At 31.2% G+C, this 19340-nt stretch overlaps 1 pseudogene across 1 annotated transcript in view; it reads right to left on the bottom strand.

The window, feature by feature from the left end:
- Positions 1–19256, bottom strand: part of LOC122272369 (RAD50-interacting protein 1-like) — a 35325-nt pseudogene extending 16069 nt beyond the window's left edge. The window contains exons 1-7 of the transcript XR_015433410.1: positions 19019–19256; positions 17417–17685; positions 12323–12391; positions 9745–9950; positions 6383–6514; positions 4950–5092; positions 3550–3663 (exon numbers count right to left, since the gene is read on the bottom strand). The product of XR_015433410.1 is annotated as an RAD50-interacting protein 1-like (transcript). The remainder of the gene's footprint in view (positions 1–3549; positions 3664–4949; positions 5093–6382; positions 6515–9744; positions 9951–12322; positions 12392–17416; positions 17686–19018) is intronic.
- Between the last annotated feature and the right edge of the window lie 84 nt (positions 19257–19340).

Genomic DNA, 19340 nt, shown 5'->3' with positions numbered 1-19340 from the left:
GAACAATCGGGACTATCGCTATTCCGGATAACTGATTTTTCCGGTTTTCTGAATCGCTACAAAAAGCCGTTTTTTTAGTGTTAAACCCAACTAAAAAAAAATAAATATTTGGAAATAATCTTAAAAATAAGAAAAAACGATGAGGTAGTACACTAATGATTATTTCTGAAATGATGGTAAGGTAAACATCTTTCAAAAAAGAAAGAAAAATCCTAAAATCCTATGAGGAAAAAAAAATTTTTTTAAAAAAATTGTGGGAAAATTTATCGAATTTCGTTCCGGTTTTTTGGTTTTCTGATTTCCGGATAACGGGTTCTGTACTGTATATATATATACACATATATATATACATATATACACATATATATATATTTATAGCATTTTTTAAATTTGTTCTTAAAAAATTAAAATACTCGAAAAATTAAATATTCAGCTGCAATTGAAATGTTTCTTAGCTATAAAAGTTAAACAATGCACTTTTGGATTTGTAACATTAAATACAAAATAAAACATTAACTTGCTTTGTTTTCCTCTGTTACTAAAGTTTAAAAGTGTCTAAATAAAAAAAATAAGTTACCCGAAACTTACATTCTAGTAAAAAATCACAAAAATTGCTTTTTGTTAAATTATATAGAGGAAAAAAAACACAAGGCACTTATAAATATTAGAAACAACCGCTTTGGTATGTAACCCCTTCTGTCAGTTCGATTTTTGAAAGCTTACGCTTTTTAGAAGCGTGTAACTTTTTTCTTTGAATTTTTGTAGACGGTAAAGAATGTCAGTGAGCAGAATTTAACCGCAGTTTGTTCATTTCTGTGAATGCAAGAGTAGTGAAATAACCAGGGTTTATTCCAAATGATCTTAAAACAGATAGTAAACCACACGACCCATCGTTGAATTGCAAAATTGCACATGACACTGCAGAGTTTCCAGTCCAACAAAAACATTCTTTGGCAAGATTTGCCAGATAACACCATTGAAGCTTTCATTTTGATTCTGAGTTTTTCCATGCTAACATTTTTTCAACAACTCTTGATTGCACAATTTCATGTATGTTGGCTTTATAGCCGCCATTACTTTCTCAGGTAAACCTTGGACATTTTCTTTATAGTTTTTTCCTAACACCTGAAACTGCTGGTACTTGCACCAACTCTCCAAGCCAGGAGGACACTGCACATGCATTGGCTTTTTTGAGCTAGAATAACAGTGGAAAAAAGCAGCAATTACTAATCTTTGCATCTCCAGATTTCCACTATTGCTCCGAATTGCAATCCCATAATAGTTTTGTAGTTTATCTATGAACTTATCTGTCAGTTTGCCTTTCCCGCCAAGTCCTTTTGTATTTTTTTTTACCTTTCGTAAGTGGGAACCAACGCGCTTTTGCACATGTCCAATGCATTCATACTTCACAACACTGTCTTTTCCATATACGTTTTTAACGGTTTCATATGCTTTTGCATCTCCATCGCCATAGTACTCTTTATACTCAATGCTATTCAGTAGAGCCGATCCTTGAAAGATTCTAAGAGCACCAACACTCCCATACCTCCAGCAGAGCCTGTATGATTTTGGCAAATATGAGGTTTCGTAGAATTTGTTGATGCTAAGCACATTCTACAATAGGATGACATCACCTCACAGTCAAGTACTTTACCGGTATCAATGGAGATGACAGAGACGCAACCATTCAATGAACTATAACCTCGACGTTGCCAAGTTCCATCGACAGAAATTCCACAAGGTGTCACAACTTCATTAGACTGTTTCATTGCAATTATTTCTTTTGCAGCCTCATTCATGCTGCTTTTGGACAGTTTTACAACAGCATCAGATAACTTTTTCACTTGTTTCTGAAAACTGTATGGCGCTAAGAAAGGTAAGTCAAGTATAGAAAATAGCTTTCTGCCTGCAGTGTAACCTCTACCAATCAATCGCAACCCATAAACAAGAAGAGTGTTGATTTCAGAGCATTTATCAATTTTCTTTGATGTTGGGAAAGGAACCATAAAAGAGCAGCTGTTACACTTCACTGTAAAGTTTGACAAAAGTCCATACCTTGAATCTTCAATTATTGACAGCGATTGCTGAAAACATTCAGAACAAGATAGGGCAGAAAGTAAGCATACAAGGAATTCCATCGATATTATTCTATTACCTTGAATGTTAGCATTTGAAACTCGCTCATGGTTTTCCACAGTTTGTAATTTATCTTTCAGTTTAGAGAAATTTGCAGTAGAAAGTTTCTCCTTTTCAGTGCCATCCACATTATTTTTGTTAGGTAAATTTGAATAACTATTTCCATAGAACTTTCGCTTTTTATCGCGATAATTTTTTCCTGCCATATCAGCTGAAAACAATTATTATAAAATAACCCAAAATAAAGCTATTTATTCTTGTATAAATCAAATCAAAATAAGAAAACTAACTCCAAACAACAATCGAAATCACAAGAGAGCCAAATGACAACAATCTCTTGTTGCCATATTTGAAGTAATAAAAACAATACAGACTATTAAATATTTCGAATTGTTTATAATTACTTTAAAAAGTTCTTTAAAAGCAAAAAAAAAAAAAAAAAATGGAAAACAATGATTTATGCACTGAATCTGTCAAAAACATGATTAGTTTCGGTTTCGAAATTTCACTTCTGGTGGATTTTCACTGAAACTAATACTTTTTCAAATGCACATATCTCGGGTTAGAATTATCGTATCAACGAAATTTTACCACCAATCGAAAGATAAGATTCCAAATATTTTTAAACTTAAAAAATCTCAATTTCGAAAAGTTCATCGAAATTCGACTTTTCAAGGTAGTGAGGCACCTTAATAGCAGAGAGGAAAAATAAAAAGTAAAAGCATAAAGTTACCATTAATATAGTAACAGAGAAGGAAGAGGACACGGCAATTCAATTTATATTGAGCAGATTAAAAAAATCATGTTTATGCAAACAAAAATGTTTTTTGGTCTTAGCAAAATAAAAAAAATCAAATGATCATTAAAACAATAAATTTAAAGCAAATATGTTAGTAACTAAGGGAAAAGTTAATAAAACACCTTTATCATGTCAAAACTTTAAGAGTGCAGCAAAGGTAATAATAAATTTTAAAATAGCAACTTCATTTAAAAATAGCCGGGGAGACTTGGGACCTATTTTTGTCAACTCAACAAAAATAATTTTTAAAAACATTAAAATATTTAACTTTTACTCAAGTAATTTTAAAACTGTGTGCTATATATTGCAAATAACACTAAACTAAATAAATTATTTTTAATAACTGCAGTAAAATAGGAGCAATTTAGCTGTATCTGGTGAATTACAAAAGTATTACTCAGGTATTATTTTTAAAAGACAAATTTTTATCCATTTTTTTATCATATAGTAAAACTTAAAGTAAATTAATTTGAATACTTAATGTTATTTGGAATATAGATAGATATGCACACAACATAATATTAACAGATATGTGAATTTTAAGCAAATAAGTAATAGAAAAAATTCAGTTCAAAATAGTTTAAATATAGTGTGATGAAAAAATATTTACATACTTGTGCATTATATTGAGACATGCCTTCATTTTCTAAAATAGGCTGAACAATTTTCTCCAAAAAAAGTGAATGGTCTGAAATCCAAGTCAATATTTGGGTCAAATACCATTCAGGCTAAAGAAAAAAAAAAAAAAAAATATGCAATCTTAAAAATATACAAAAAATTAAGTAAACAATACAGATTTTTATGTTATAAAATAAAATTATTTTAAACTTAATATTATTACAAATTAGGATGAAACAAACTACGATGGTCGATACGAATTCGTATCCAGCTTGCACCAAGTCTTTGCTACCAAGCTAACCATGGGAGGTTCTCGTGGTTTTCCTCTCCATGTAACGCTCATCCAGGTTGGTTCCATCAAAAAGTCTTCCATGAAAGCAAATTTCTCCCAACATTTGATACAGGAATTCTCTTGTCTTCTGGATTGTGTTCCAAATTACAAGGCTGCGGAATTGAACAATAGTAGTCGTACCCCCAAATTTGGGTCGGCTGTTCAATGACCCTTGTAAAATATTTTTAAAAAATGCACTCTTCAAACTTGATTACGAGGACTGCGAAATAATCCCAAGAGAGAGCTTTTGATACGATGACTATGGCCTTTCTTCAGTTCTTGTACTTGGGTGTTTTTTGTTCTTTCTCTGCAGTATTTTCCCTGCTATTTTTCTTTATTTACTACTACTGGAAATAATACCACAGTTTATTAAGCATCACTCACATCAATAACATTTTGGCGATTTTTTTACTGCCCCAAGGAGCAGAATAGTATCAGAATCAATGTATTATTTCAGATCATAAATTCGTTGGCAATTTTGTAATAATAAATTGAAAACAATAACATATTCACATGAGCAAATATACTATAGTGCCCATACTGCTCTGGACACAGATTTAAATTACGCAAAATTGGCCAAATATTAACAAAATATGAAGTACAAATTTATTATGGCACACATGAAAACAAATTTTGCAATTCTATTTTTCCAAAGCTTACTACTTTTATTACTTATTTGATGAATTTTAAAATGTTGAAAAAAAAACAAGAGTTTATACATAAAACTAAAATATAAATTTAAATTTCAGACAGTCCCATTCAAAAAAGTATGCATCGAACGTGAATGCTCCTTTTATTAGATTGGATAGAAATTTAATTTGGTTTAATGGAAAATGGTTTTACAAATAAGCCTGAGTAGAAATTTTTTTTTCTTTGGAGTAAAATTTTCAATTTCTTCAATTTTCCCTGTTGCTATTTTTTTTAATTTTTAAACATTGTTTTCTTTCTTAGAAACAGTAATACAGGAATAAAGACTCAGAAATGTTTAACTTTCAAATGCACTGTAAAATTAGTCAATAAACATTTTTGTTTTATGCAAATGTTTTAACGATGTATAAAAAATACCTTATCTAGTCGGTTAGTGGGCTTCTTTCCCATGAAATGAAACAAATTTTTTCTGCAAAGGTTGAAGTAGCAGTTGAAGAGGTAACAGTAATGAGGTGTCTTCCACTTTGACCTTAACATCTTGAATTTTGACATAAGTATCACTGTCAGTTAAGAATTTTTTTTACTAATTTCTGTTAATAATATTTTATAATAAGTAATACATAATAATAGTTTAAAAAAAGTCCATGAAACTTATTCAAATGAATCACAATAGTATTTCATAGAATAATTTACATGATTTGTTAAATACTTAAAAAATCGTTCAACTAAAAAAAGTTTATGAAACTTATATCTACTAAATCAAGATTTTATTTTCTGATGCAAGCATTACTATTAATTCACTAATACTTTTGCTAATAAACTATGAAAAATGTGTAATGAATAACAATTTTATTTTCTGATATAAATGACATGATAAATGTAGCATATACTAAATTAAAGAACATTTTTTCTAATTGCTATTAAAATGTATAAAATAACTCCAAGGAAGGTAATATTACTTGATTATATACTTCATTCGCTTAAAAAATGTATAAATTGAAAATAGCAATTGATATGTTTCAAGTGCTTAAAAATAGGCACCCATTTTCTAAACTTGGCAGATCTGAATTAGAAGAAGCTAAAGTAATTTAAAATAGATGTAAAGTTGTGTTTTTAATCTTATTTTCTCTCTCAGCTACTGCAGTTTTTCTAGTTTTGTTTCTCACTTTTATTTTTCCATTTTTCTGCTGGCAACTTTACATTTATTTCAAATCACTTATGTTTCTTCTCATTCATGCCTGGAAAATCTTAAGAATAGAAACATATTTGTGAGTGCTTGAAACATGGCAACTGTTGTTTTCAATTTGTATATCTTTGAAATGAATGAAGTTTTTTAATCAAGTTATACCTTTACCACTTCAGTTTTTTGGGATTATTCATTTAATATAAAAGTTACATACTGAATCAAATTCATTTTCCAAAATAAGTAAAATATACAGTGAGTGAGCTAAATAAAATCAATTTGTGATAATTTGAATAAAGAAAAACCAAAAGAACGCCAGTCGTTTAGTTATCCACTAGGATTGAACTTAAATTTCTTTGCTCTTCCCTAGTGGTAAGAGTGACTACCTTACCGATTGTGCCATCATAACACTCTTTATATGACAGCAGGAGGACATATGTCAGAAAAGAGAAGTCACATCCATACATTTTTTTTTAAAAAGCAGCTATATTTGTGGAGAAAAAAACTGGGTCACAAAAACAATCTGATTATACACCAAAAAATTTCACATTTTTTAACGTTAGAAATACTATATATACTCTTAAAACTCAAGCTTCAAATTTTTAACAAACAAGAATCAGTTTTCACAAAAATTATCAAAATTTTTAAATTTAAATGATAAGGATACGGTAAGGAAATTTTACACAAAGAGAGAAATAATTGCTTGAATTTCAGCAGAACATCAATTGCCTGATTGGCAGGCAGTCTTATGTTTGTTGACAAAACAGAATGTAAACTGGTAAGAACAGCCTGGAACTCGCTACAAATAAGAAAGTATGATTAAGACACAAAATAATATATATATTATAATGCAAGCAAAATAATAAAAATATTAATACTTATTAAATATAAAATATATAAAATAATAAAAAATAGAATAGTGTAACACATTTATAATGAAACAAGGGTGCTCTATAAACCCTTGTCAGCTAAAATTATAAAAAGAGGAACTATAATAATTTGAAAAATAACTAAATATTTATTATTTCCTTTTTTCTATACTTTGATGGAAATAATGTTTATTTTGATTGAATCTCATAAAGGGAACATTATACACATAACATAAAATACATCCATCCAATTATGGTCAAGCACCTAAATCTTGACCCCAGTCAGATGATGTGAACAGCACCTGAGTTAGTACGCTCTCTCCAAACTTTCCAACCAACAAGAGGGCGACAAATTTCATGTGGACCTTGCTCGAAACTAGTGATGCAACGATTTGTTCGAATATTCGGGGGGGGGGGAATCGGACGAACAGCAACATTTTTTTAAAATCATTCAGAAATACTATTTTATTTATATATAAGTGAGTTTAATCATTGCTGAAAATTTAGCTGTATTGATGGTATGTGGTAAAGGGGAAAAATATAATCGATATCCATTAGACATACTTAAGATAAAAAAAAAAAACTTAAATCTATTAAAAAAAAAAGCTGAAGTTGTAATTTGAACAAAAAAAGAGAGAAAAATAGCAAAGAAAACAAAAATTCTCTTTATTTTTTTGCTAACTTTAATGCTAAAATTAATACTCTCCAAAAAAAAAATTTATACAATAAAGGTTAAAAGAAATTTAGTCTATCAAAAATGCTTTTAAAAATGTTGTGTTATCAAAGAAATGCCACGAAAGCAAAAGATTAATACAAAAGCGAAACAGAAAAACTAAAAATCGATCAATCTAATAAGAACGTCAATAAAAAATAAAAGTTAAAAAGAAAAAGCTAAATAAGAACCAAAACAAAAATCAATCTTAATTTTCCAAAAAAAAAAAACATTAAAAATCTCAGTTTACCTTTCTTACATATTTTTCTAAAAAAAATGACGATGAAAGAATAACGTTCATTAGAAACACTCTTTAAAAAAGGCTGCGTCATAATAAACTCACTGATAAAATGAAAATTAATCAAAAGAGAAACAGAAATTTTTTTTCTTATTCCTTAAAAACTTTAAAGTTGAAAACCACAGCTCTTTTGTTACCGTCTATTTGTTGTACCATACAAGAAAAAAGTAACAATCAAATCTATCATAAAATGTTCCATTAAAACACACTATAATTTTTTTCTAAAAAAAAAAAGCGTTCTCAAATTTTAAAACAAAAGTGCTGAATATAATATATGTTCATCTGAAAATGACGAACAAATATCAGCTGTACAAAACATAGGATTCAATATAAAGTAATCAAGTTTCATTTCTTGGAATTTTGCTCTTCCATTTGTCTTCCAGGACATAAATTTGCAAGCACATAAATTTTAAACTATACAAATATCTGTAAAAACTATAGCAGATAATTCATAATAAAAATACTATTTTAGATTATTCTTTATTTAATCTATTAATAAAGAACTCCAAAAGATCTTAGCCAAAACTCATTTTTCCAAAAAATATTTGGCCAACTGAATATTCGGCAAATGGGCTAAATATTTATAACATCCCTACACCAAATGCATGCCAATTGTTTAGTCGGTAGCTAGAATCAAATTCACAACCACTGGCTCTCTAACAGCGAAGTTGGCAAGACCTTTATCGACTGCATTGTCTAAGCACTCTGGCACAAAATACATTATCACGAACACCTATTAATTTTCGGAAAGTTTGAAATTCCTTAGACCAATTCCATTCATCACATATAATTTGTGATGGTTTAATTGTTTCTGAACAATCACTGAAAGAGTCCATGTTTTACAAATATTTGGTCAGGTATATTAAAAGAGACACATAATGACATTAGATAAGGAATTTATTCAATGGTTTGCAAAAAATATCTTTGATAAGTTACTGCAGCTGTGAGATTCAAAACGTATGATGAACTTCAGATGCTTAGCTTTATTATTCATCTGCATACAATTTTTGAAGAAATTAAACTAACGGAATGTTTCTAAATCATTCAAACAAAAATAAAAGCTTCAGGAACAGTCAAATACTTTTTTTTCCAAACTTCTATACAATGTTCAAGAAGTTTTGGTAAACCATACAAGTATATTTGTGAGATTTATATTCTGGACACAGTTCAAAATGTGTTTTTAAGAAATGGACACAGTTTGAATGTAAGTTTAAGAAAATAAACACGTCTCAAAAAGCGTGTTTTAAGAGATTGGATATAGCTCAAAATGCATTAAAAACAAGTTTGACTGTATATCAAATATAATGGTAAAATAAGATTTTTTCTAATTGATAAAGACTTTTTCTTTCAGAGAAATAATTTATATTGCTTAAAACTTTTGCTTTTGGAATTATGCCCATAGTTTATATTGAAAAAAAAATTTAAAAAAGAAAAAAACAGAGTTTTTAATTCTTCTGGTGAATACTAGTATCGGAAAAAATGCAGCATATTAAAAGAATAATATGTAAGACAATTACATTTTTACTTCGCAAAATGTTTTTCATTAGAGTGTAAAAAATGCATATTTAAAGTTATTAAAAAAATAATATCTAAGACAATGACATTTTTACTCGGTAAAAATGTTTCATGACAGTGTAAAAACTAACACTTCCTTCCTTTGTTTTTAGTGAACAAACAGATAACAGATAGTAAATATGTTACAAAATTTACATAGAAAGCTTTACTTTTATAATCTTTGTATTATTAAACTATAAATATGATAATAATTGAGAAAAATTGAAAACAAGAAATTTTTAGATAAAGAGTAGTTTCAAAACAAAAATTATTCTATTAGAAATAACTCTACAAAATTTAACCATGTTACAGCAGAATTTTACAATGAATAATAAAAATAGATGCTGAATTTGTACATTTTGATTATTATTGGTTTCTTTTCAATTTTAAAATTGGTAATTTTTCAAGTTAATTGCAAAATTTTTTCCCGGTTTTGACACAAAAATTGCATTATTCCCTGACAATTCTAGGTTTCCCTGATTTCTTGGTAGACCTGATCACATTCATCAAAACAAAGTGTTGTAATAAAAAAATGCATAAAACCGAAAATTTTGTAGCCAAGTCATATAATCAGTTAGTTAGACAATAGTACATACTTTTCATCTTCTACTTTCAAAATCCATTTTATATAAGAATTGAGAGATTCTATTTCCTTCAACTCTTTAATTTTGGAATAAAAAACATCTTTTATCGGCCTCATTTTTTCTATTTCACTTGCTGCAGAAATTTCTAAAATTTCCCATTTTTCTCGCAGTTTCACTCTTCTTCTTAATACACTAATCGAAACATAAAAATTTAATTTCTAGAAAAAGTGTTAAAATAAAGATTTTACTGTCCTGTCAAAATTTACCTAGCGCAATATGCATCTAATAATATTAAGTAAGGAGTACGCTATACGTAATTATCTTTACTTAAGTTTTAAAATATGTTCTTTTATTACCACCGTTGAACAGACAAACTATTTAAATTATTATGTAAACATTAAAAGATTTAAATAAATCAGAAAAATTGTACTTACTCTTTACCTCCTCTTTCTTCTTATATTAAGAAAATGTTATATTTAACTATTTGGTTAGCTAGGTTTGCGTACAATTTAAAAAAATAAAATACGAGTTCAAGATAGTTTTAATTTAAAAGAATATAAAAAATTAATTTAAAAAATTTAAATTACAAAAGGAAATTTTATTTTATTTAAGATATATAAAATTAAAAATCTTATAATAATTATTTTACAGGATAAAAAGTAGCGATACAGTTCTTTCTTTTAATATTATGGGTAATAATATGGTAAATTATTTTCTTAAGTGTAACTGTAAATTTATTGGGTTTTGAGAAACGTTCGCCGTCCTTATAAAGTTGGCATAAAGCATTTAATTGCTTATCGAAATAATTACAGTCATTATAACTATGTTTAAGGAAATGAGCGCTAGCAGAAATCCGTGTTTTCCATTTTGGAAAACACGGTAAATAACGCTCATTTTCATAAACGTTATTGAGCTTATCGTTCAGCTCGTAAAACTGATTCTGTAATAAATCTAATAGTAAATTATGTCTTTCAAAAATGTTTTCAATAATTTTTTCGTTTAATTCCAATTCATTTAATTTTTTTTCCTTAAGAACAGTATTTATTACAGAATAACAAATAAAATTTAAGTAGTGTTTTGAAAGAGTTTCACTTTTCCTATTCTCAATAAAGTTAAATTTTGAAAAAGTTTTAACGTGAAACTCTTTCGCCTTTATAACTATTAAACTTGTATCGCTACTTGTTACTATTAAATTTGCATCGCTCCTGATTTCAATATGATTATTTAGTTTATTTTTAAGTGTCGCAATACTTGAATACTTCATAGAATTATTGAGAAGTATTCGAGAATACATATTAAATTTAAAATTACAATTTACTTAAAATTCATTAAAATTCATAATATATTTGAAAGGTCAATTACTCAATCTATAAAATTTAAAATATTAAATGATATTCAAAAGAATCTAAAAGAAAAGAATACAGAAAGAATTTATACAATTAAAAAGATTTTATACAATTAAAAAAAATTTAAAATAATTTAAAAGAAAAATAGCAAAGATTTTACTAGTTTGGTAGAGGATCTTTGCTTCTCACTTTTATCCCCTATGCTGTAGAATGGAGTTTTAGTTGAGTTGATTTGTTGCTGGAGATAAGGATAACTATGGAAAGTGAGAGTGAACGCTGTTCTTGAGCAAGCCAAACAAGTTCAAATTGAACTTGGTATTATTCCTGGAGATCGAAATTATAAAAAAAAATTTCCTAACACTTTTGGAGAGGTTAAATTAATAAATTAAGAAATTGAAACTCAATCAACTCCCAAACAAAAAGGAAACGCCTGTGGTATTTCGAGTTAGTCCGGAGGTTATTGAGTTCGCTGTTTGAGTCTAAAACTGCTGAATATGACAAGTCTTCAGATGAGATAAGAGGGATGGCTCAAGGAGAATTGGTGGCATGTTTGGCCAGTTTATCCGCGGTTTCATTGGGTGGGATGCCCACATGTGCTGGTGTCCAGGCTATAGTAATTGATTTAACTTTTGCACTTGCTGAAACGATCTTATTTTGTAAGAGGAGGATGCTGTGGGGGGATTTATGGGTAGCCGAGATGAGGGCAGTGATTGCGGACTTACTGTCCGATAAATTTATTCGGGTTCTATCTTTAGTTTTCTGAATTCTAGAAAGGTTATTTTTAATGATGATGCTGGCGAGCTTGTCATGGAAAAGCAGATCAATATTGGTGTGCCACAGGGCTCTTCCCTGGGTCCGGTCTTGTGGCTCATTGTCATCGATACCATTTTTAACTTTGGTGACTGTATTAATTTTACACACTTCCCTGGTTCTGATTGCTTAGATTTTAAGCTAATTGCTCTCGCGGATGATGTCTTCGTGCTGGTCGGTGGCTCGATCTTCTATCATTTTGATGCCCTGGTGACTCATATCCTTACCAATTTATCAGCCTGGGCAGAGCAAAATAAACTTGAATTTAGTCGTGAAAAGACACAAGTAATTACATTCCCGAAAAACAATAAAAAGGTTGCTAGACTTCCCTGTATTAAGCTGCACAGAAACGATAATAGTAATATTAAAAACACACGAACAGCACGTTCTATTAAGTGAAATTGATGATGACGAATAGCATCTGTGCTTCTCACTTTTGCACTCTGTGCCTTGAGAGAGGTGAAGTTCAGATGAGTTAAAGTCACAGAGTGTAATTCAGCAATCTGGAATAGAAGCTAAATAATTGCATATTAATACTTCTGTGTCTTGGTAATTGATTGATATCAGTTATTTTAACTTCAGTTGCAAATTTCTAGTAAAAAGCAATTAATCTTGCTAATCTGAAGATTTAAAATCCTTCATAGCACTGGTTGTAATGTTCTACAATCACTGACAATTAGGTACGTTTCACGCGGCTGGTGGAGGACTCGTAAGTTGTGAGTTTAATCTAACGACTTTAACTATTGACGTTCGAGGTGTACTTAAATCCATTTGCTCTGGTCCTGCAGTGGTCTGATCATTAAGACATGGTTCTCAGTAGATCACCGAAGTCAAGCATCACTGGCTGCGGTCAGTGTGCGGGTGGGTGACCACTTGGATCAGTCTGCGTAGGGACCGAGGGTGTGCGGTATTGGTTCTCGTTAAACTGTTCTACAGTAAAGTGCTCGACTTCGCATGCAGGTCGTCGGGCTACCAAAGCAGGGGTGCCATCCCCTCTGCAGAGGATCAAAATTGTAATGGCATGACTTCGGATCATCCTCTGGGATGTTTCCCAAACCATCGCCAATAGCTCATTGTGTAGTGCAATGTAAATGAACAACAACGACAACGATTTGGTCTGAAAATCATCTAGTTGATGCGGGAGGAAAGTTTAGAGAAAGGGATAATAGCTCACCAGATATCATCGCCTTGTTACCAGTGTCAAAAAGTTCCAAGCATGGATATTAGATAGGCTGCAAGAAAGATCTATGTGCTTGACCATGATGTGTTAATCTGATTTGAGTCTTGAAGGTTTGATTATTCTCAGAATTTGAGTCTTGTATTTCACTCATCGGTTATTTTTTTAGTTCATTTCGTTATTTTTTTCTCTATTTGTGATGTAGTTCTCCATTTGTGCAATCCGTTCTTCAATTTTACATTGGCTTATGAACTATTTACTCCGTTCGATCAGACAAGCCTTCAAATTTAGGTTTGAATTAAGTAGAAAAATAACTGCTTACGCGGTTGTGGTAGAAGAAAGCAACGGATATTCTGAACGGCATCAAAAAGTATCACATTTTTTACCAAAACTGCCGAATTAACTGAGCATTTGATTGTTGCAGTTGCGGTAGTTCATTTGCGTCGCACTAGAGCTGCGCAATGGGCTATTGGCGACGGTGTGGGAAACATACCTGAGGATGATCCGAAGACATGCCATCACAATTTAGATCCTCTGCAAAGGGGAAGACGCTTCCGCTTCGTTAGCCCGACGACCTGAAGTCGAGCAATTTACAGTAGAACAGTTTAACGAGGATCAAATCCGTTAGTTTTTAGTTAATTTAATCCGTTAGTTAATTTATGGATTTTTTCCAAATCTCTTATTTTCACTTGCGTAAGTTCAATATTCAATCACGGGAGAGTCTGCATTTCTCCAAAAATGACACATACTTTAAATTTTACTTACGGGAGCGTACGGTTGCTTAAGTATATTTGCGAAATCTTCCGAATCTCGTATCTTTATGTAGTAGAAGAATATCAGAGATTTCTAGTGCTTAAATGCAAAACTATGATTAAATTTAGAAATCCATTTGGCTGATTGACAAAAACTCAGACTAAGAGACATAGTTAATAATTATTAATTAATTAATCAAAAGTATGTGTGAACTAATAAAGAATAACGAACTGCTATGTTGATTGAAGGAGACAAATCCTGAAAGGCGGCAAAGAAGAAATCAGGTTTATTTCCCAAAACTACTTAATAACCTAATTGTAGTTTTAGTTTATTTGCGTTGCACTAGAGTTGAACAATGGTCTATAGGTGACGATTTGGGAAATATCAAAAAGGATGATTCAAAGACATGCCTTCAGAATTTGAGATTTCACTTCCCCAATTTAGACGTGGATCTAAAGGGGAAAGAAATTTTCACCGTTTTCCTGTACCCATGGTACTGCTCAGCGAATGATCATAGAACTTTCGTTCCACAGATTTAGCGAGTGCGTATTTCGCATGTACTCGGTGGTTTTTAAAAGAATCAAGGATCAAACTACAGCACATCCGGACTGGAGTTTGAATCTCTAACCACTAGGCTACCACGACCCTATTTCATAGAAAATAGCATATATAAACATATAGCTTAAATTTAGAATCAATTTCATCATCAGTTTAGATCTATGTGCTTAGGTCGAAGGAAGTCCCGCAAGGGAATGATTGTTAAGAGACGGATCCCAGTAGATCACCGAAGTCGAGCATCACTGTGTACGGGTGGGTGACAACTTGGATCAGTCTGCGTAGGGACCGAAGGTGTGCGGTATTGGTTCTCGTTAAACTGTTTGACAGTAAAGTGCTCGACTTCGCTTGCAGGTCGTCAGGCTACCGAAGTGGGGGTGCCATCCTCTCTGCAGAAGATCAAAATTGTGAAGGCATGTCTTCGGATCATCTTCAGGGATGTTTCCTAGACCGTCCCCTACATAGCCCCCATTGTGCAACTCCATTGGGACGTAAATGAACTACAACTGCAACAACAGCAGGTCGAAGGAAAGAGGGGAAATAAGAGGCACTACCTTACTTTTAAAAACGTACATAAAATTTAAAACAAAAAACTATCGTGGTGCACAGTAATGGGATAAAGGGAAAAGGCCTAGATGTGTAGTAATGGCGTATTGCTTTCAGCTATTTTGTCTGGAGTGGTTTATCTACTATAATATGTCGAAGTTAATTTTATAAGGTAGGAACAGGGTTGATAGTCAAAGAATATGACAATTTCGTATCCACATCAGAGATTACAAGAGCTTGATTTTAAAACTACTGTTAGATTTTGAAATCCACGTAAATCTGACGGACTAAAAACCCGGAATTGGCTACATCATTAATTCTCTCAAACCTCTAATACAATGATTCCTTTTTTTATCTATGTTACCATTTCTTACAAGGTTCATGCCCGGAAATCCTTGAAACGTTTTAGATCTTCAAAAATAATAACATGCAAGCACTCAACTGTTATAGGACTAGATTATCGCAGCTAAAAAATACCTCTGTGAGGGCAGGGAATATTTCTTTAACGAAATATTCTGATTCATGGAGTTAGTGGGTTCAATTCCCGACATAACCCTGAACGCATATTCAAATACATTCTTGAGCTGACCTTTCGTTAATTTAAAAGTTACCTCTCGTTTAATTTAAAAGGTTTTATAAATTGCGTTTTGAAATAAAGCAGACAAACCTGCATTTTTATTTAATCTCTTAACGCACAGATTTCTTGGGGGAAAAAAGGTCAAAAAATCACTTTATGTAAAAAACACACTTTAGAATAAGGTTTCCGTTTGTTGCCGCTTCTGGTTCAACTTTTCTTATGGGGGGGGGGGGGGGGCAATTTTGATATACTGCGCTTTTGTTCCATGGAAAAAGGCTATATTTTATTCTTGAATAAATAAGTGTTATTGCTTACGATCCTATGCAGTAAGTGATAAATATCAATAAAACGATATTTTTTTCTTAGCTTTCACATTGTTATTTTCAACTCTAGATTATATTCGAGTGTGAAAAATTATAGCAGCATAAAATGCGACTCCGCTCGAATTATCTCGATGTGCACAGTTTGGCTTTGCGCTCGCTCGAACTTGAGACTCACAAGTTAAGGGGTTAATAAATTATCGAAACATAGACTCCCCCCCATGTAATGCTCAATATTTTTAACAAAATTCTCTAAATCGCAAAAGTATTAACCGCAATTTGCTGTATATTATTTGATATATATATATACTTCTCTTTAAAATTTATTTCCTATAGTTAGTGCTACTCTATTTTTCAACTTAAAATATTTTTATTCAAGTTTTGTATTAAGTGGACAAACATAAAATACTTCATTATGAATATTTTTTGTTTAAATTATATAATTTTATTATAATAAAAGCCAATATTAATCTTCAAATCTATTAGTGTTAATCATTAAGTTTCAGAATCAGCCAAAAAGATGAACTTTTTCTGAATTAAACACCTTTCATAAATCGAATTTTTTAACATAAAATATAAAGAAAAGTAGCGAAAATCAGAAAAATATTGTATCAATAGTTTAGTCTGATTAGTGGTAAAAAATTTAGTCCCATAGATGTTAAATTAGCTCCTTACTTATTTCTCTTAATAGTGTTTTCTAAGCAGATTGAAAACTTTTTGTGCGTGATTATAAACTCCATATGCAGGTCAGTTCTTAAATAGCTAAATATAAAAATAGAGAGAAACCTAAAAATTATCTTAAAAGCTTTAATTTCGATCCAATATTGATTCCCTAGGTTTAAATAATCCTTTTGAATGACAAAAATTCTTCCTGTTAGATTTTCAGAGGAAGAGAGGGATTGAAATTGGGAAAAACTTAATTCTTACTATATAATCAAATGAGGCGTTACATTTTTTTCACGATAAATCAAAAAACACTGAAATCAAATTGATAGGTATAATATAGCTTTGACGTAATATTTAAAAGTGCAATTTTAAATTTATACCGATTAACGCATGTGAAACCCTTTTCTGAACAAGTGAGGTGTTAATTACTACTTACATTTTTACCCTAATTCAGCTTAATCAGAAAACTTTAAAGGTTCAAAAGATATTCAAGTTTTTAATACATAAACAAACCAATTTATAATAACATTAACATTCACACCTAAGATAAATACAGGGACAAATGGATGCTAATATGGGTTGGTTGGGTTTTATTGGCACAAGAGCCAGAAATGGCTATACTGCGCCAGGCACTAGGTAAAAGGTCTGTTTCTAGGTCAAACTACTGTATTTTTTAAATCAGGGAATATAATCCTATAGTTTTGATAAAACTTAAAAGGTTGTGATGTATAGGGTCACTTAGCAAAGATTGAAGATTAGGATAAAAGTTGTCAAAAAGTTTTTTCCTCAAATGTTTGAATCGTTCACAGTCTGTTAAAATATGTTTAATTGTAATGTCAACACGACATAGCGAACAACTAGGTGCGGGCTCAGATTTTAGTAACTGCATGTGGGTAAAACGGGAATGACCAATGCGCAGTCTATTGATTATAACCTGGGTTTTGCGATCAATATGTATTGTTTGGAAGTTGTCGAGATTAGGATAAATTTCGTGCAGTTTATTATTAGCTTGTTTTTTCCAATGTTCATTCCAAGCTTGTTGTATTGTGGATTTACATATACGCTTGAAATCAAGAGATGTTATAAGGTTATTGCTTACATTTTGAGTTGTTTTAGCCGTAATATCTGCAAGGTCGTTTTCGCTTATGCCAACATGTGATGGTATCCAACTAAAGTAGATGTGGAACCCTTCATCACACAATTCTGTAAAGCAATTTTGAATTTTGCAAATCATGGGATTTCGCCCGATGTGAGGAATACTTGATATAAAACTGCGCGAGTCAGTATAAATTATCCACTTGCGGTAAGTTTGGTCAGATATAAAATTAAGAGCAAAATAGCGCAGCATTCTGCAGTAAAAATTGATGAGTTTTGATGTAATTGTTCAGATATAGTAAAATGTTCAATAACCGCACTACAGCCGATATGGCTATCATGTTTTGAACCATCAGTAAAAATTGGTTTAAAATCATTATAATTATTACGATGTTCATAAAATTTTTGGATAAAAACATTAGGGCTAGTGTCAGATTTCTTGAAATTGTTAAAAATATCTAAGACACACATCGAGACATCAACCCAAGGTGGGATAGTCTCTAAATTAGTAAAAGCGGCAAAATTGAAAATGTTAAAATCATTTAAAATATTTATGATTCTTATCCCAAAAGAAGGGATGTAAGATGGACGTGAAGAGAAATGAGTGGTAAATTGCGGATTGATGACGCCTGAATACAACGGATGATGTGGATTTGATTTGATCTTAAAATAATAATCCAAGGAAAGTTTAGATCGGCGAAAATGAAGAGATGGTTCAGAGCATAACACATACACACTCTCAACTGGTGAAGTTCGAAATGCCCCCGACGATATCCAAAGACCTTGATGATGGATTGTGTCGAGATATTTTAGAGCAGATGAGCGTGCTGATGAATATACGGGAGTGCCATAGTCTAGTTTTGAATGTATAACAGTGCGATATATTTTAATCTTTGCGTCCATGTCAGCCCCCACGAACAATTGGTAAGCACTTTTAAAATATTTAATTAATTAGAAGTTTTTTTCCTAATGTAATTTATGTGAGGTTTAAATATGAGTTTTGAATTAAATATCATTCCCAAGAATTTTGTTTCAGCAACAACGGGTACAACGCAACTATTTAAAATGATTTTCGGATGAGGATGAGGACCACGTTTGCGGCAAAAATGCATACAGTGAGTTTTTTGAATCGATAATGTAAAACCATTTTCTATCGCCCATACTAAAATTTTATTGACAGCTAATTGCATTTGTCGTTCAATAAGTGACATATTAGTAGATCGGCATGATATCCGAAAGTCATCAACAAACAATTCACCATAAACTGATGGAGGAAGTTGAAGTAAAATGCCATTTATATTCAAGATTGAAAGTGTCACACTTAAAACACTACCCCGAGGAGCACCCTCCTCCTGGATAAAAATATCAGAAAAAATGGAATTAATTTTAACCCTAAATGTCCTGTTTGATAGAAAACTTTTGATAAAATAGAACATATTACCACCAATTCCACAATTAATAAGATCCCTAAGTAAACCATACCGCCATGTTCTGTCATAAGCCTTCTCCATATCAAAAAAAATTGAAACTAAATGTTGATTTTTCAAAAAGGCATGACGAATATCAGTTTCAAGTCTAAGCAAATTGTCAAGAGTGCTGCGACCTTTACGGAATCCACTTTGGTGTTCAGAAAGATGATTCTGAGTTTCAAGTCGAAACATAAGGCGTCGATTCACCATTTTTTCGGGAAGTTTGCAAGGACAGCTAGTCAAAGCAATTGTTGTTGATGTTGTAGTTCATTTACGTCGCACTAGAGCTGCACA

This window comes from Parasteatoda tepidariorum, chromosome 4 (assembly GCF_982258835.1).
Source record: "Parasteatoda tepidariorum strain Cologne lab strain chromosome 4, Ptep-v5.0, whole genome shotgun sequence".
NCBI classification, from domain to species: Eukaryota; Metazoa; Arthropoda; class Arachnida; order Araneae; family Theridiidae; genus Parasteatoda; species Parasteatoda tepidariorum.
The sequence above is the reverse complement of the archived record's forward strand: the minus strand, read 5'-3'. Positions and strand labels throughout refer to the sequence as shown.